The 17,039-nt window shown below is 27.4% G+C and overlaps 3 long non-coding RNA genes and 1 pseudogene across 5 annotated transcripts in view; 2 read left to right on the top strand and 2 right to left on the bottom strand.

The window, feature by feature from the left end:
* Positions 1–806: 806 nt before the first annotated feature.
* LOC146942957 (DNA-directed RNA polymerase D subunit 2b-like) overlaps positions 807–17,039 on the top strand; it is a 35,729-nt pseudogene continuing 19,496 nt past the window's right edge. Inside the window, exons 1-2 of the transcript XR_015032913.1 lie at positions 807–906; positions 13,023–13,134. The product of XR_015032913.1 is annotated as a DNA-directed RNA polymerase D subunit 2b-like (transcript). The remainder of the gene's footprint in view (positions 907–13,022; positions 13,135–17,039) is intronic.
* On the top strand, positions 1,971–5,232 carry LOC146942959 (uncharacterized). The gene is made up of 2 exons (XR_015032910.1): positions 1,971–2,930; positions 4,559–5,232. It is a non-coding gene; the product is annotated as an uncharacterized LOC146942959 (long non-coding RNA).
* Positions 3,706–4,606, bottom strand: LOC146942960 (uncharacterized). The gene is made up of 2 exons (XR_015032911.1): positions 4,484–4,606; positions 3,706–4,009 (listed from the first exon to the last, which is right to left on the bottom strand). It is a non-coding gene; the product is annotated as an uncharacterized LOC146942960 (long non-coding RNA).
* On the bottom strand, positions 5,854–7,656 carry LOC146942958 (uncharacterized). Of its 2 annotated transcripts, XR_015032909.1 has the most exons (4): positions 7,356–7,656; positions 7,094–7,137; positions 6,225–6,344; positions 5,854–6,057 (listed from the first exon to the last, which is right to left on the bottom strand). It is a non-coding gene; the product is annotated as an uncharacterized LOC146942958 (long non-coding RNA). The 2 variants fall into 2 exon arrangements; XR_015032908.1 differs by lacking the exon at positions 7,094–7,137.

Here is a 17,039-nt window from a genome sequence, read left to right as displayed (position 1 = left end):
GATGTATGCCCGTTTTGGGTTTTACTTGGGTTAGGTTTTATGTCCCCCAGTCTCTGTATCTCTCTCTTTTTTTTTTAATGTATTTTTCTTTTTACTTAAAAAAAATTAAAAAGTGTCTTATTTAAGAGACATTAAAATTTAAAAAGTGAGTACCTCAAGTTGCTCTTCCAATGTCTTTTGAGCTTCGCAAAAAAATCTAAACTTTTTTATTTTGAAAATTAAATTCCAGTATTTTTAAATATCTTCTAAATTTCAAAAAAAATCCGAACTTTTTTATAATTTTTAAAATTTCAAAAAAAATCTATTTTTTCATTTTATTAATTTTTTAAATTTTTTTGGAATTTTTTCATTATTTTCAATTTATATCAATTTTCCAGAATTTTTTTAAAAAATAATTATTTTTTTAAATTTTCCAGATTTTATTTTTTATTTTTAAAATTTTTACAGGAGGTAAAACTGGAACTCGCCTAAATTACAAGGGGGTAAAGACATAAAAAAAATTACAAATGCCACGTGTACCCTATAAAAAAAATAAAAAATAAAATTAATTATACAGTCAGCAAGCCACGTCAGCAGACAAGGGTGACTCAGCGCGCCACGTCACGCCACGTCATCAGCTGGGGGGTCTCAAATGTGCTCGGGGGGTTTTCGACGGAATCTTTATATTACAGGGTTGGAATCGAAAGAATCTTTTTTACAGGGGGGAAAACCGGAACTCGCCTATATTACAGGGGGTAAAAACATATTAACCCTAAATTTAAAAACTCATGGTGTTGGCACACTCACACTGTACTCCACTGCAGAGTGAGAGTACCAAGCTAAGTGTGAAGGGGCAAATTGTAGCAAAACCCTTCACACTTAGCTTGGTACTCTCATATTTCTTAAAGTTTTCATATTTCTATGTGGGTTAGTATTCATAATAAATTAAGGTGTTGTTGTGATTTTGTTAAGAGTTACTATTTTTAATGCTTTGAAATTTGTGATATCTGTTTGTTGTTTTTGTGTTAACTAGTCGAGATACCCGTGCTAAGCACGGGTAGCGCGGCTTCGCCGCGCTGTATGGCCGCGGCTCCGCCGCGTGTCGTGTCTCGGCTGTGCTTCGTATAGTATTTTTGTTGTCCATAGTGAAAATATGTAAAGTATGTCAATTAATAATGTATATATTGATTAGTAATAATAAAAAATTATAAAATAATTAAATTTGAATATGAAAAAATATATATTAAATTTTAGTATTGACGATATTAAAAACCTAATAAATAAAAATAATCATAGTTTTTATTTACTAATCTGTTTTAGTGTGAAAAATATTAATAAACATCCCGTGAAAAATCATAATTAATGTATTATATTTTATTGTTATCGTAAAATACATTTCATAAATAAAAATATACTAACATATTTCCATAAAAAAAATATAGTGAGATATATTTTTGTTAATAAATAGTTCAAGTAATCATTTGTATTCTATCTATATATTCCCATAAAACAAACATATAGTCATATATATTAATATATAGTCAATACACTGACATATTTTTTTTAATATATTAATAAAACTTAGGCAATCATGATGTTTAATTAAATATATTAAAAAAGGTAATAATTAAAACTGATTACTTGTTGTATTTACTAATATGGGTTGACAATTGTTAAGTTACATATGTATTTTTGTATACATCAGACCAATGATCAAATTGTGTCCCATAAATTGTGTCCCATATGTATTTTTTATCGATTATTATTATTATTATTATTATTATTATTATTATTATTATTATTATTATAATTAATGTATTATATAATATTGTTATCGTAAAATACATTTCATAGACTATTTTATGAATATATTAATTAGTATATATATATATATATATATATATATATATATATATATATATATATATAGTTTTGATATATAACTTTTATTTTTTGATTTTATTAATCTGAGCAAGAGTGATGAAGGTGGTTTTAGACATAATATCTTGATTTTGTGAATACTGGGGAACTTTGACTGAATTGGGAAGCACTCCGAAATTCCCATCTGCTGAATTTGTTTAAATCTGCCATGAATAGAATTGTTGATGGTGTCAGATCATTAGGGTCGTGAAGTGTTTTGCCGCGATTTAGTGAAGTGATCAAATAATAGTTGATACATCGACATATATTTTATTAATATATTAATAAAATTTAGACAATCGCGGTGTTTAATTAGAGATATAAAAAAAATACTAATTAAAATTGATCATTCGTTGTAGTCCTTAAAATGGATCTCATCTTACAATTTGATTCCAACGAATTTTTTAGTGATATATTTTTTAAAAACAACAAAACAAATTGAAGTTTAATTAATCATAATAGATTATGATATTGTTGTTCTTTTATACAAAACCCACCTAAATTTTTTTTAACAAAAAACAGAGCAGCAAGAACGCTAATTTTGTCCCACAATCTCTCAAAAAAAAAACTAATTTTGTCCCACAAACAAATCAATTTGTTCTCAAATAGATAATCTATCAATTTTTTATGATTTCTTTCCATCTTTGACTTTTCAACTCACACAAGTGACATTAAATTTTGTCTTATTCCCCATTTATGTTTCGGGAATCTCTCACCCATTCCATTCCATTATTACTTTTCATTCTATCACTTTCCTTCTTCTTCAATCTCTCCCAAAACTCAAGCCTCCAGCCACAAACCGGCCACCTATGTCCATTTCCGATCACCTTTTATGCAAATAAAAATAATATTTTTTATCCTTTAATCTTCCTCTATATTTCTGTTAAAACAAATTTTTTTAAGGAGTCACTTTGAAAAAAGGGTCATTATAATCTTCTCATATTTCTCCACCAGAAAAAAATAAAACTTCTTCCCTGTCATGTAGATTTGACTCGCATAAAGATTAGTACCAGATCTGCAAGATTGATCATGTAAGCTTTTATTTTATTGTTTAGTGTAGGATATGTTTGTGTTTATTTTTGAATTTTCTAATGAAAAATATTTTGTATGAAGATCACTCACACTTCCATTTTCTTAATGATTTTTTGAATTTATTATTGTTGATACAAACATAACAAAGAAAAAAAAAACTTTGTTTTCAGAAGTATCTATGTTATAATTTGTACAATTTTGTTTGAGATTAGAAATATCAATGTTTACCTTTTTATAAACGGTTTAATATTAAATCGATCTGAAAAATTGATAAACATAGTAGAATATTATTTTGCAAAGTTATGATTTTTTATTGATTTGCCTGGCTGCACTCTTATTTTATGTATTCAAATTTGAACAGTTTGTATAGATATATCTTAAAACATTAGTATTAATAGTTACGAAGACACTTAATGTTTATAGATTATAAATCGGTAAAAAAAATAATCGTGTATTGTGATAGTTTCACGGAATTTTTTTATATAAGGAGTAAGAAAGTATGAAAAATATATATTTAATATTAATAATATTCAAAAAAGAAATGAAAGGTTAAAGATAATTGATTGGTTTTTTTTACAAATAATAAGTTTACTTTTATTTTTACAAAATATCTAATTGAATTTTAGTATTAATATTAAATATTGAGTATTAATATAAATGAAAAATATAGTTAGTAATTGTTTTTTGTTACAAAAAATATATTTAGCATTAATATATAGTGTTTTTAAGATAAATTAAACAAAAGGCATGATGGTGGGCAAGGCAAAAACCAAGAAGAAGAAAAGCAACCTTCACGTGATAATTGAGGCAATCAATACAACTTAGTGGCAAGCAACAAAACAAAAACACCATTCTCCAAAAGTCACATACATTAATTAAATTACTCAAAACATCATGTTCTATGTTCCAAAAAGATGCCTTCTTTAAATTACTCAAACTTCATTGCTGTAAAACGTGTTTTGGTTCTATGTTCTTCACCGTAAATTACTCAAAAGTTTCTTCTATGTACATCTTCATCTCTTTCTCTCTTCCTTTCTGCAATTGTTTGTATTCTTCATCTTTCAATCTTCCTTTCAATCTTTCAAATAAGATAAATGAGATAAGGGTAATTTGTTATTCTTGAAAATATTTTCAGATATTAAGTCAAAATGCAAATTCAAAGTTTTGTACAAAAATTCTTGTGTAACAATATTGAGTATAGTGTTAAACTTTGTTATAGATCTGAAATAAGCTATTTGAATTTCTTATTTAAACTATACATCTCCAAATATTTTTTATCATATAAATATTTGAAAGTGACTTAAAAATCAGATTTTAACTATTTTTTTCTTCTCAAAATACATTTATGAAAAAATAAGTAATTCATTTTAAAATTTGTTATTTATTATTCTATTTGTATTTTTTATCTCGAAAAAGTTTGTTTAAAAGTCTTGTCAAGTTTTTTTTTTCTTCTCTAAATATATTAATCTGTAGATTTAAAAAAGCAGGTTTGTAAGATATTTGTTTGTTATAATAGATATATAATTTTCATATATAAATGAAGAATCATCACCTCATATTTATTTCTTCATAACAATGACTTTGCTGCAAACTATCACTCATTTGTGTCTCTTTTCTTTGTTTGTAGATCAATGAAGGGACAAAAACTCCATTACATTATCCTGCAACAACATTTATAGAGCAGAGAGACAGTGGTTGGTCTAATTGAAAAGAAATTCAAACATTTTTTTAAGGTTGAGAAAAGAGACAGAGCACATGAAAGACAGAGTCAGTTTGTACCTTCTCTCCCACACACTCTTCAGTTTTTGCAATTTCAGGCAACAGTTTAAGGAAACAAAATTAACAGTTAAAATCATCTCATTTTCGGTTTGTACATCTTTCTTCACCTGATGAAGACGAGTAATTTCTTTTCTCTCATACCTGCAGCAATAACAACAATCAAATGAGAAGATTAGTTGTAGAAGATGAGAGATGACAGAAATGAATTGAAAATTAGAGAAAGTAGTAGTAATATAGAAGATGAGAAGGATAGAAGAGAGAAATGAAGATACACATTTTTAGAAATAGAAGGTAAATGATGGATATAAAAACAATCAGTGAAGTTTGAAATTTGAAGAAATAGAAGGTAAATTATAAGAATACAAAACAATAAAATGTGAAGAAGAAGAAGAAGAAATAGATAGATATAACATTGAGAAAGAGTTTTAGCTAAAATGAGAAGGAGAGATGAGAGAAATGAAGTATGTTTTTGTAGAAAGAATGTAAGAGAGGGAATATAAAGTGAATGAATGAAATTTGAAATTTCAAGTGAATGAATGAAATTTGAAATCTCCTTTAATATAAGAAAAAACTATGTTGTGGAAAATCTATTTATGCCCTTATCCCTTTTATTGACAAAGGTCTCAAATATAGGGGTAAATATGGTCTTTTTCCTTACATGTGCTAGAAGATAATGTGGAAAACCCACTTCTGCCCTAATCCCTTCTTCTGCCCATGCTATAATTCTGCCACGCCATCAATTTAAGAAGGGTAAACTGTGTCTAAAAAGCTTACCCATGCTATAGTTTCATTGCTTTTAAACTGGTCCCATTTTTCAATGTCACTATGCAAATGTGCCTGCACTATCACAATTCAAATTTCGAAACTCCCCCCTAAATTTTAAAACACCAACCTTTTGAAATCATATATTCAAAATCACTTTCAACAATTTTTTCATTCTCACTTTTCTGTCTCCAAAAACAAGTGAGAGAAGAGAAATAATGAGAAAGTTCTATATTTTTCCTTCTTTTCAAACTTTATAATCTCCATCTTCTACTCTTCAATTTTATTTTGTAGGTTTTCAAACTTTCTAATCTTCATCTTCTCCTCTTTAATTTTATTTTGCAGAAAACGTGAAAGTTCTTTACTCATCAAAACAAGTAGTTGAAGTGCTGCAAAAACATGATATTCAAAGTGTCTACAAGTTCAGATCTACAAGTTCATTTGATGTTTAAAGTGTCTAAAATTTCCTTTTTTCTTTATCTAACATATACCTTTTCATTATTTGTATTTATATTCAACTACAATTTTTTGGTCTAGAAATGTTATTGCAGGAAAGTTGAATGAAGTTTTTGTCTCTTCATCAATCTACAAACAAAGAAAAGAGACACAAGTAAGTAAACGATGAGAATTACTAAATTACTAATTGGTTTAATACATAAATCCTCATCAAAATAAGATTATTGTTCTTTAAATTAAGAAGATGATGAAGAAGAAACATAGATCAAAAAACATTTTCAATAAGAAAATCTTACACTTTTCCTATTAAGTGTTTTTGTTCACTTTTTCCTTTTGTATGTTTTAGTAAGCTCCATTTCTGTTCTTCCACCTCTTTTTTTCAGATGATTTAAAAGTTGCTCTCCTACTGTGATGTTCTGCAAAACAAAAATAACACACGTTTTAATTTTTTTACCAAACCAACAAAAAATGTTTTCAAAATCTGGGTATACATACTTTTTTGAGAGGGAAAAAATATTAAACAGAATAATAAATATCAAAATTTAAGATGAATTATTAATTTTTTCTTAATGTTTTTTAAAAAAATGAGTTTTTTTTTATAAATATTTTTAAAAATGAGTTAAAATCTAATTTTCATTTAAACCATAGAAACAAAATATTCACTACTATTTACACATGAAATTCAAAAAGTAGATTATTAATAGGAAAAGTAGAAGTAAATAGTTTCTTTATCACATTGTTTCAGATTTTTGTTGTTATGACATGGTACATCACATGAGTAGTTGAGAACTCTGATGTGTCATGACAAAATTTTCTCTTTATCATTTTTCATATATTAAATAAATAAAAAGAGGTGTGATTTATGACCCCAAAATATTGACTGGTGATAATTTAGTCATGACTAATGTGAGTTGTCATTTCTGACCAACAAAATTGAGTGGTGATAATAATATTTTTGGTATAATGTGTGGAAGGAACTTTGTATTTGATTTCAACTAAACTTCAGACAAAAAACACATGGTAGGTAAGAAAAGAAAGAAAAAAAAGGAAGGAGGAGAAAGTACAATAGCATTAACGGAAACTCAAATTTATATCTACCCTGTCATTTTGTCTCTCAATTTGCTTCTATGTTTTAAAAAAAAGAACAGGAAGGAGGAGAAAGTACAATAGCATTTGTGTTGATATAAATCTCAGGATCAACCATAGTACCTGTAAGGAAGGGTAACTAACTATTAAAACAATATAAGCAACATAGGAAACTCAAATTATCTCAGTGAATCAGTAATCTTCAGATCTGGACTAGACAAGGGTTAAGTTCCCAAAGAAACACTAGAAAGACACATGAATCTACAATATCCAAGAAAGTTTAGATCCAAAATCAAAACTTCAATTATTTTTTATTTTTGATGCTGTTAAAGAGAGCTTACATGCTGAAGGTTTCAGACCTGCTCCTAAACTCCATGCATGAGATCGAATTGGTCGAAAATTGTGCTATTGGCAGCGCAGCTACAGTGTCGATGTTATTGTTTTTAAAAATGGAACACATGAGAAGAAAATAAAAGATGATATGGTGAGAATGGTAGTGTTGTAATGGAGATTGGAGGCCTGATGGTGGTGGGGCGCTGCCACAACCCATAGAAGGAGGAGAGAGGTGGCTAGGGTTTGCTTGAGGAAGAGAGAACTTTCTGATGAGGGAGGAGGAAGAGAGAGAAAGGTAAAATTAAATATGTTTGTGTGTGTGGTGTGGGTTAAGGAATAAAAGAAAAGAAAAGATAAAATTAATATAAAATTTGTGGGTGAGGAGTCATCTGCAGCAAGGATTTTTTTTTAATTAATGACATATATAAGTGTTTGTGTTTTAATATATAAGTATATACTGTAACCAAAAAAATATATATATAAGTATATATTAATCAATGTTTTTTTAAGGAATATATATATAAACCAAATGTTAATTAGGTTTCCGTTTCCTCTCAAAAAAAATTGGTGTATATAAACCAATTATGTTTTATCCTAAACAATTTTTAATCCTAAACAAACCGTGTATATATTATAAACCAATTATGTTTATACTAAACAAACCGTTTGTTTTAGATTTTTAAAAAAAAATGTATTTTTCTTTGTATTTCTAAAAATGGATTTTTTTTAAAATTTACTCAAAAATAGTAAAAGTTATTTCAAACTCATTTGATATGAATTAAAAAAGAGATTTTGACGTTCACTAACTTAAATATTCATTGTTCGAAATTTTACATAGTAAAAATCACATATTTTCTCAAAATCACATCTTTCAAAATTTTAGTATAAAAAAAATTATAACTAAATGATGAAATACTTAGAATGACATTTTTAGTTAAGTTATTCAAACGAATTTTTCATTTGGATATTTCCTTCAAAATTTCTTTGTTAAATTTTTTTAACAAAAACATATTACAATACAAAAATCTATTTTTAAACAAAACTATAACAAACAGACCCAAAATAGACCGCATACATTAATTGTTTCCTCCCTAAATGTTTAATATTTTGCATGATGAATATATGCTGATTAAAATGTAGACTTACTGCTATTATGCTGATTAAAATGTAGACTTACTGCTATTTTTTGGGTAAATTCAACTACTACCAACCAAAATAATGTAGAATCTCAAGATATTTGTCCACTACCATGACCAAAGCCTGTAAAGTTTAGATTCCTTTATGAAATACACTATCCAAGGATAATTGATATAAACCAATAAACATTATCAATAGGACGTTTTGTCAAAAAAAAAAATTACCATTAGGACATCATGTATACTCTCTATACCATTCATATAATTAAAAGGTATGACCATTATTTTCATTTTTGAGTTTCACCATTTTTTTTTTACTATCTGCAATTAACTAAATTAATAATATAAAAAATTAGATTATTGCACATCAATTCACGATTTTGTTACAACATAATTAACTTCCATATTTAAACAAATTAATTTCTTATCGCAACGCTATAAGTAAAATCTTACAAATTATTTAAACTGAAAATCATGTGTCTTTGATGGACAAAATACAAGCCCAATACAGAAGCACATTTCTCGAGGTTCATACCCATATTTATGTTAATTTAGAAAGATAGCATATATTATAGTTTTAAGTGTATAAATCATCACTATCAAAACTATCATTATCAAAATTAATTACTCCCTCCGTCCCGGAATATCTGACCCATTTTTTAAAAAAAAATGTCCCAAAATAACTGAGTCATTTCAATTTTCAATACAACTTTCATCATTCCCAATACAATATAACTCTAACTAATACTACTTTCATCATTCCCAATACAATATATTCCACTTTCCCCTTTATTTATACATTTTTCTTAATCTGTGTGAAAAACCAAACTGGCTCGGATAAAACGGGACGGAGGTAGTATAATAAAGTACAATATATCAAAGTTTTTTTTTAAGATGAGACAAATTGTAACCGATACAAAGCTAAATATAAGTATTACATACAAAAGAAGTTGTTTATGATAAAAAGTTAAAAATAATTATTAAACAGGGGTCAAGTAGCTGTTGGTGCAAAATTTAAAATAGTTATTAATTTAATATACACAGGACAAGTTGTCGCTGATACAAAGTTCAAAATATTTCTTATGCACAGGACAAATTATTTATGATAATAATTTAAGAATAATTATTAAACAAAGACAAGTTGGCATTGATATAAATTATAAAATAATTATTAATTGTTATACATGGGAGAAATTCACCATAATAAATAAAAAATTTGAAATAACTATTACACATGAAGTACAACTTATTCCCAATAAAAATTTGAAAATATACTTTTAATTTATTATCATAAACCGAAAGATTATTAGTTGCCAGAAATCCAGTTTTTTTAGTAAACACGAAAGAAATTGTCGTTGATACAAAGTTTAAAATAATATTCTACATCAAACAAATTTTATTTGATAAAAATTGAAAAATAATTATAAAAATTGTATTTTAAAATAGTTAATATGCATGGGAAGAGTCATCGTTAGTAAAAAATACAACAATAATTATTTTACATTGTACAATTTATGCTAATTAAAATTTAAAACAAATATTTTATACGGGAGAATTTGTTCAAATAAACAAGATAAGTTGTCACTGACTAAACTAACATTGATACACGGGACAAGTTGTCATTTATCAAAATTATTCATGATAAAAAGTTTATCCTATTTATAATATCACCTAATTTCAATTTTACAATTATATAGTATCTTCATCAACTAAAATGAACTGGATAAGTGGGCATTATCTAAAAAATTTCTAAATAATGTAAATACACGAGAGAAGTGGGGATTGACTCAAATGCACGGGATAAGTTGTCACTGATTAAATTAACTTCGATACATGATACAAGTTGTTATTTATAAAATAAAAAATGTTCTTGCGAAAACGTCTATAGTATTTAGAACATCACATCACTTTAATTCTATAATTATATTATACCCTCATCTATAATTAAGTTATAATTATATTCTCACCCCTATTTTTGACAACAACAATTATATTAAAAGTTTTTTTTTAAAAAAATTATATACAATATTCTCAAATACAGTACAATTTTTATATATCATTATCATATTTTATTTTTGTAACTGTTAAAATCATTAATATCAAAACTATCATTATCAAAATAAATTATACATAAATCCCATATATTAAAATTTGTACTGTCTAAACCAGCCACCACTACCGGTACCCGTGCGTCAGCACAGGTATTTTACTGATCAAAATACTTAAACAAAATTTATTATGATTACAAATAAAATAACAGAACATTAATATGGGTTAGGCATGTATCAAAGAATTTTTACATTAATTCTTAAAAACAATACATTTAATAAATAATTAATGTAATGTTGGTAATTAACACATGGATTAAATTTTAAATAATATTATACATCAAACAAATTTTATTTGATAAAAATGAAAAATAATTATAAAAATTGTATTTTAAAATAGTTAATATGCATGGGAAGAGTCGTCGTTAGTAAAAAATACAACAATAATTATTTTACATTGTACAATTTATGCTAATTAAAATTTAAAACAAATATTATATACGGGAGAATTTGTTCAAATAAACGAGATAAGATGTCACTTACTAAACTAACCTTGATACACGGGACAAGTTGTCATTTATCAAAATTATTCATGATAAAAAGTTTATCCTATTTATAATATCACCTAATTTCAATTTTACAATTATATAGTATCTTCATCAACTAAAATGAACTGCATAAGTGGGCATTATCTAAAATATTTCTAAATAATGTAAATACACGAGAGAAGTGGGGATTGACTCAAATGCACGGGATAAGTTGTCACTGATTAAATTAACTTCGATACATGATACAAGTTGTTATTTATAAAATAAAAAATGTTCTTGCAAAAACGTCTATAGTATTTAGAACATCACATCACTTTAATTCTATAATTATATTATACCCTCATCTATGTAATGTTGGTAATTAACACATGGATTAAATTTTAAATTCTAAAATTATAACTGTACCCGTGCGTTAGCACGGGTTTTTTTACTAGTTTGAAATTTGAAATTTGAAATTTTGATAAAAGTGGGAAAGTTGAGTTTAGTTGCAAAATATCAAGTGTAACCTTTGTGTTATAGTTATAATTGAGTTTAGGAGAAGGGTATTATAAGTCCAGTAATGGTAAAAAGCATAGGAGTCTCCCATTTGAAAATTTGTTACCATCTTACCCTTGAAAAAAAGTGTAGTTAAAAATTTGAAACAGGGACAGTTATGAAATTTTGGTAGGCATTTGTTTTCTTAGATATATATATAATATATAATATATGAGGATGTATCACATGAGAATGAGTATCTTATGTGAGAATGATGAGAATAAATCTCAACCATTAAATAAAAAATGAATGGTTGAGATTAAAACATCACACTAAAACCAAAGTGCACACAATTCTCACCCTTGTTCATCATTTCTGTGGCAAAAAAGTAACAATTTTCCTTCATCATGAAAAATTGCAATGAACCTTAAGCTTCAAAAATTAATTTGGACCTGTCCTTCGTAAATCAAAGTTAAATTGATCTTTTCTTTCAATTTTAATTATGGAACCTTCATGATGAAAAAGAAAATAGATCATTTCTCTGTGTTAACTGCTCATCTTCTTCCCTCAAAAGCCGCTGTTTCTTCTCTGCATTTTCTGGGAATGTGAGTTTTTTTTCTTTTTCTTGTGTAGAATATGAGAAGTGATAGTTGGGTTTTTGGGATGAAGGAATGATGGGAAAAGGAGAAGGTTGTGTTCCGAGCAAGAAAAAAAATCTCCCCGGTAACAGAAACAGAACAATCTCCGCCGCGAACCACCGCAACTGAATCCAACGACTCTTAACAGGCGACCCAACCATCACTGCCCTGAAGCCCGCCATCGTGACCTTCCACCACCGGTTCGTGGTCAGAAACCCACCGTCGCCGGTTACCTTCACACGTCCGTGGTCGTTTAGTGGTCGGAAACCAATATGGGTTGAAAAATAAAAACGTTCCATTTCTAATTTCACCTAACAGTCACCAGATCTGTATTTTCACTGAATCAATTAAAATTTTATGTCATTTTTGTATTGAAAAATGAACGAACGATCAGTTTCAATTATTTGGATCTTCTGTTTATGTTAATGGTGGTGAAGAGAGATGTCAAATGAATGAGGGTCGGCATCATAAAGCATTGTTGTTTGGAGAAGATGAACAAAAGAATTGATCTGTTGATGAGAATTGATAGAGTAGATTAAGACACATGTGAGCTTTTTAATCTAAACCATTTATTTTTGATCTAAAGGTTGTCAAGTGTTCTCACCATTCTCATATAATTAACTCATTCTCACTAGATATGTCCTCTATAATATATAATATATAATATATTTGATTTGATATTTGATGAGAAATGCATTGTTTTATTGTGTATTTTTGAAATGTGGCCAAGTTGCAGAAGTAAAAAAGTAAGAGAGAGAGATATAGATAAACACGTATGGTGTCTTTGATGTTCGGATAACACAACTGTGTGTGTGTGTGTGTTAATTTCAGGTACATATTCCGAAGAAAGTTCGGAGTGATAAATTCAAGACAGGAAAAGAGGAGTATATTGATAGAGAGATAATCATGAATGAGAAGAGAGAAATAACTATTGGGAGACTGCTGTTGGATTAATTATTTAATTAATCAATTATGGATTGACAATAATCAATTATTATAAGTCGGTGTCATAATATAAATTATGGTCTATTGTGTTAAGCACTAATTATATGATGAATTTGAGTGATTGGGCTTTTGTAACTAAATGGACCGTGATGGGTTGGACCATTTAGATAAGCCCAATGAGAGGTCCCTGCCCTCAGCCGTTTAGCTATTTAAACGTCATCCCATTAGACGGTTAATTGTTCTGAATGTCATGGTGAAAACCTAGAGCTAGACGGAATGAGGGTAGTTATCCCTCTCATAGTTGTCGGCGTTGTCTACGTTTATCCTTCATCAACCTAATTCAAAGGTACACAATTTCTTGTTCCTTCTTTTGTCACTGATGATATGCTATAATTTGTATCTAGTGATCTGGCTAAACATTAAAACTTTCATCAATTGGTATCAGAGCCAAATAGATACAATTTATGGCTATTGTTAGATTGAACCATATTTGAATATCGATGCACTGAATTATCCATCGTACTGTAACATGGCAATCATACTTTGTTTTATTGAATAGATAAATAAGTTAAGGGAATTGCAAAAGCATATGCCTTATTTTATTATTTTTGCGATCCCTTTGGTGATTAAAACTTCTATGGCCACTATTTCTAGACCTTTTGTGAGGCTTGCTTGCTTATTTATCATGATTATTGTATCGATTGCCACAACAAATTAATTCAATCAGTATGAAAACCGGTGTTCTACAATTCTGTTATGCCATAAAACCCCATTCCCTTCGATCTCTGTCAATTCTATTTTGATCGGTGATTCCTGAAATTAATCAAGGGCTTCTTTCATTCGAAAGCATAACGATCCCAACCCAGGCAAAATGGTTATCCGCCGCCGCCGTATATTGAATGAAACCCGTCGGGTCATGTAACCAAACAACCGGGTTAAACCCGTTTACTTTCTGATGACTATGGCCAATATTTTTTGCTTAAACTTGGGGCATTTTATCATAAATAAATAAAACAGGCCACGTACGGCTATAAAAATTCCAAAATTTTATTTTATCCAAAAATATTATTATGTATTATATTCTGGTCATATTGGCATAATTTTTCAATTTTTTTTTTTGATACTTAAAGATATTTTATATATTATTATTTGGGGACAAACTATATTTCTAAATTTACTCTAAGATTCCTTACTCTTTTACGACACTTTGAAAAAATTCTCGTTCTCTTGGTCGATGTGTCAATGAGGAATTATTTATCCCCTAATTAACTTGTAAATATTATATTATTTTGGAATAAAAATATAATTTCTTTTATACCCAAAATATTTGCAAGATTTGATTTATTCTTTACCCTTAAAATTTGGGATTTAAATTGCTTTATGAAATCTCTAAATATTTGATGTAAATTAATATGAGAATCGTATACTCTTTTAAATCTTATATTCATTAGATTTGAGTCTATAATATCCTATGAGAAAGTATTCTTTTATGGTAATAACACTTATGTGAATTAGTTTTAAAGTGTTATGATTGTGAAAATTCTTAGACTCAGACTTATATTCTTGCATCAAATATTCTACATTAATATATATATTTTGCGATTTTTTGATACCCTCAAAATTATTTGTCTTGTCAAGTATAACTTGACTATTATACTATTATACTATTCTTGATCTTGATTTATGGGTTTCAAAAATTTTGTCAAATTTTAAAAGGATCGTTGAGAATAATTTCTCTTCAAATCATATATTCTCAATATTTGAGCCTAAACTATTTTGAAAATTCACTCTTACATTAGTAACACTAACTATTTAATCAATTGAAATGTTACTATTGTGAATTTCTAGAAGGTTCAATTTATTAATTCTAATGCCAAATATATTGAATATAATATATTCTTTAATTCATATTGTTTTAGCATAAAGATCCAAAATTTACTAATTGATCATTTTTTGGCGACATATTTAAACTAAGACACTTGTCTTTGATTCTTGTCACAAATTGTTTTGATGGGTCCTCATAATATTTTGTTTTCAAAATGAGTATAGTGAGTTGTATATATATGTCATTTATATTAATTGAATTTAAAATTGGCATATTTCTTTTAATATACATTATGCTTTCTATTATACTCTCTAATCTAGACTCGTAGTTTATTACTCTAAATTTTGTGACAAACATAATTATGTGTCTTGCTGTAATTAAATATTTGGATCATAATAATATTAAAATATATATTTTATATATAGTGAATAATGCATTGTTGCATTTTTTATGCTAAAATTCTAATTATGAATTAAAGTTTGTACGCCTCTTTGTTGTTTATCTGTTAACTATTATCAAAACAACTTATTGAGAATTGAGGCAATTTTTAAAATATGTATCGTCCTTATATCTGAGTTCTTATATAAATCATATTGATTTATAATTAGAGTCTTATATATGTTTAGTTATAATGACTTATTTTCTATTCATGATTATTTTGAGATGACTATATTATAAGATATTCTCGTTAAGTCATCAAAATTCAGTGGCTCTAAGTATAAGGATGAACGTCACACTCTGCGAGGTAAGTTGTTATTTAATTATTTTATCCTCTTGTGACTTATTGCTTATTATTGCACATATGAAGAAATTTAGTTCTTCTCTTTTGTTGTGCAATTATGATATCCTATATAGAAGTGAAATCCTTTTTCAGAATATTCTAAACAGAACTCTGTTGTTATATACTATTTTCTTACTATAATGCTCCGTTTTGTATTTGTGTTTTTTTCTAATTTATAGTGGGAGTATTGAAAAATTTTATTCTAAGAGTTCTTTTTTGGATAAATTAGAAAACTATTTGACACACTTCTATTCCAAATAACAATTTTTATTATTATACTACTTCATATAAAAGAAATTCTAAAGTCATATTTATGATGTGCTGATTTAAAATATTGTTAAGCGCATTTTTCTATCTTTTGAATATGACCGAAGATGAGTAAATTTAAGTATAATTGTTTATGCATGATATTATTGTATCATATTCTCTTAAGCATAAACATTATTTATTTGTATAATTGTAATCTCACCTATCGTGGGTACAATTATGCAAATTTTGTTAAATAGATTAACATTATATTGGTAACAGTCATACCCTATCGGTGTGTTGTTATTAATATAATTGTTATTATTCAATGTACGTAAAATGTTTATACTTATGTCAATTATAATTAGAATACTCAATCAATGTTTAAATTTTGTAAGACATAAGAATGGTACATTGTGATGATATAGTTCTTACTTATTATCGTTAAGATCCTTGAATGAGATTAATATAAGTAAGTTACTTTGTTAAAAGACATGTAGAAAATTGTATAAATTTTGCAATCCAATATTATTACATTTTGAATTAAATTTCTACCTAAATGTGTTATATATATATATATATATATATATATATATATATATATATATATATATATATTGTTGGAACAAAATGTGTTTAACAATGAACCTTAAAGGGTTTTGATGATAACAAGGTATTAAAAATTGTAAATTGGACTAGCTAATATTTGTTCAAGTGTACAGGACCATAATTATAAAGTTACATCATCATTGGTTCTGAATGAGCAAATAAAGAGCTATGGAAACAACAAAAATTTGAAGCTTGGACGCTCCTGAAGGCAACTTGCTACTGAAGAGAAAAAGCGCTCCTGAAGTCAAGCTGCTCCTGAAGAAATAGCGCTCCTGAAGTAAGCTGCTCCTGAAGAATAGTGCTTCTGAAGACAAGAGGTCCAGAAGCCACATCATCAGAAGCTGCGTCATCAGAAGCTGCAGAAGTCATATCATCAGAAGCTGCATCATCAGAAGCTGCCTCATCAGAAGCCATTTCACCAGAAGCTGAATATCAACTGGAT

This window comes from Medicago sativa, chromosome 3 (genome assembly GCF_051527215.1).
Source record: "Medicago sativa cultivar Bolivia chromosome 3, Bolivia_mono, whole genome shotgun sequence".
Lineage (NCBI taxonomy): Eukaryota > Viridiplantae > Streptophyta > Magnoliopsida > Fabales > Fabaceae > Medicago > Medicago sativa.
This window is presented reverse-complemented; position numbering and strand designations above follow the sequence as displayed.